Source organism: Diabrotica undecimpunctata, chromosome 11 (assembly GCF_040954645.1).
Source record: "Diabrotica undecimpunctata isolate CICGRU chromosome 11, icDiaUnde3, whole genome shotgun sequence".
Taxonomy (NCBI): Eukaryota; Metazoa; Arthropoda; class Insecta; order Coleoptera; family Chrysomelidae; genus Diabrotica; species Diabrotica undecimpunctata.
Genome location: NC_092813.1, coordinates 23,414,885 through 23,418,003, shown reverse-complemented (window position 1 = coordinate 23,418,003; position 3,119 = coordinate 23,414,885).

The window sequence follows — 3,119 nt, the reverse complement described above, 5'->3', positions numbered from 1 at the left end:
TAGGGGAGAGTTAATTAAAATGAGGGAAGAAATCAAAGAAGAAGTGAAGATAGTCAGGGAAGAGATGCTACACATTACCCAAGGTTTAGAAGAGAAAGTAGAACAGGTCAGAGGAGAAAGTGAGGATTTTAAGAGGAATGTACAGGAGGAGATATCCAGAGAAAAGGCCATAATTAGAGCGGAAATAGGACAGGAAATTGGGAGCAGATTTGTAGAGTTGGGAACATCCATTCAAGAGAATTTACCAAGGGAAATAAACAAAGAAGTTAATAAGCAGAATAAAGAGATTGTTAGGGAGGTAGAAAGTGTTAAAAGGCAAACTCAGGATCATGAAGAAAAACTTACCATTATCAAAAACAATATAAAGATGGGATTGCAGAATTTGGAACTGGAAATTGGTAGGCATGCAAATCAGGCGGAAAAGGGAGATAGAGTATTACAGGGACAAGTTGAGGAATTGAAAGAGAAATTTAAAAATGCAAGTGAGGAGATTCAGCGTTTGGAATCAAATCTAGGACAAACAAGGGGAGTGAGTACTGTGATGCCGAGTTATAATGATGGGGGAATTAAGTTTGACGGAAACCTGAATCACTTACATCCTAGAATATTTGTAGATATCATCAAAAATAAGGTAAAGAATGTAAGGGATCCGATAGAAATAAAATTGAATATTCGAAACATGTTAGTGGGCATGCCATTATTATGGTTTTGCAATAATGAAAATTCCATAAATAATGTGCAGGAATTTGAGGCCAAGTTTATTAACTATTTTTGGGGAGAAAACCAACAGGCTAGTTTCAGGGAGCGGTTGTATTTTGGGAAATTTAATTATGAAAAAAGTACCAACTACAATCTGTACGCAATGCAGTTATTCCAGACAGCACAATACTTAGAACCGGCTATGCGAGAAGAGGAGATTGTCCTATACATCGCCAGGCAATATAACCATAACATGGCGGAAACAATAGCTCTCCACAATATAAAGACGATGGAAAGTCTGACAGGATATCTTCAGAGGATTGAGAGAAGTGTAGGGACGCAGAATCGAAATGGACAAGAGCAAGGGACATATAGGAATAACACAGCAAATAGACAGGGATATGTGAATCGAGGGAATAATTATAGGGAAAGAGAATTTGAGAGACAAAATAGAAGCAGGGATTTTACAAATAGGGGAGAGAATATAAACAATGCCAGGAGAGATATCGGAAGATATAACTGGGAACGTAGACAAGGGAATCCAAACAATGATAGAGGGAATAACTGGAGACAAGGAAATGACAGAGGCAATAATTGGAGACAGAACCAGGGAAATTATCCACAGGAGACGAGAAATAGGGAAGCTTACAGAGAAGGGAATCCAAGATATAATAGGGGGGAAAATGAGGAGAGAAGACAGGTGAATGTAGTTAAAACAGAGGAGAATAGGGGGGAAGCAAGTGTTGATGCAGAAGGGAGAAAATTTGTTTAGACCGCTCCTATGTGCATAATATTGTCTACTTATCAAAGTATGAACATCCAAGGGAGTTTATTAGAGATACTGGGGAATTAAATAAAAATAATAACACTAATACTTTAAAGTTTATTGAAGGGTACATACAAGATTCAGTATACAAGTTATTATTAGATACAGGTTCAGAAGTAACTCTAATCAACAAAAACATTGTAAATAATTTAAATAAGGACAATATTATGGTGATAAAAACAAATAAATTATCATTAATAGGGGCGAATAATAAAAAATTATATGATACTAATAGTTCTATAATCTGTAATGTAAAATTGGGAAATAAAATGTATGAAATACAAATGTTAGTGGTAGATCACTTAAATTTTGAGATAGTATTGGGAAATGATGAAATGGAAAAACATAAAATGATTATTAACTATGTCAATCAAACTTTACAAATTGATCAAGAATCTATTAAATTTTGTAAATTAAATAAAGAAGAGATTTTGAATAAAGAAGAATTTCAGATTTGTCAAGTAAACAGTTCAGAAGAAATTATTTTAGTGCCAAAGGAACATGAAATGGAGATAAGAAGTTTGTTAAAGGAACATCAGAGGTTATTCAATCAAGAGGTGTGTGTGGCAAAACAATATGTACATAAATTGGAAATGAACAAAGAAATCAAGAATTAAAAAATGAAGACATATCCCATTCCGTACAAATTAAAGAATGAGGTGTACCGAGAGCTGAATAAAATGCTGAGGGAAGGAATAATAGAAAGAAGTAATTCTCCTTATATTAGTGCCATCACATGTGAAAGAAAAAAATCAGGAGAAATCAGGATATGCCTGGATGCTCGTAATATCAACAGCTATACGAGAAAGCAATATGAGAGTCCAATGAATGTTGAGGGTATTTTTGGAAGAATCACTAAAGCTAAAGTTTTTTCAAAGTTGGACCTTCGGCATAGCTTTTGGCTTATTCCATTAGCCAAAGAAAGCAGATGTTATACAGCATTCATGGTGGATGGTATTGTGTACCAATTCTGTGTGGTACCATTTGGACTCCAGAGTTCATGTGCAGCACTGGTCAGAACTTTGCATTCCATTCTGAACAAATATGAAAGGTTCATTCTCCACTACATAGACGACATCTTGGTATTTTCTGAAGATGAGTTGTCACATCAGGATCATCTAAAAACATTAATGGAGGAGTTAGAAACAGCAGGTTTAAAATTAAATTTGGAAAAATGCTCTTTTTACCAAAAAGAAGTCAAATATCTAGGATATGTGCTCAATACACAAGGAGTCAGTATGGATCCAGAAAGGATACAAACGATTCAAGAATTTGCCACACCACATAATCTCAAAACACTCAGAGGTTTCTTAGGAATATTGAATTATTTTAAACGATTAATTCCAGACCTAAGTAGGATGGAAGTGCCACTAATAGAACTGTTAAAAAAGAACCAGAAATGGGAATGGACTCCAGAAAGAAATACAGCTTTTTTACAATTAAAACAAATTTTTACAACTAATTTGCAAGTGTATCATCCGCAGTATGATAAGGAGTTTATACTAAGAACGGATGCATCATGTGAGAGATTAGCTGGAGTGTTGTTACAACAACAAGAAGAAAAGGAAGTTGCTATAAGTTTCGTATCTAGGGT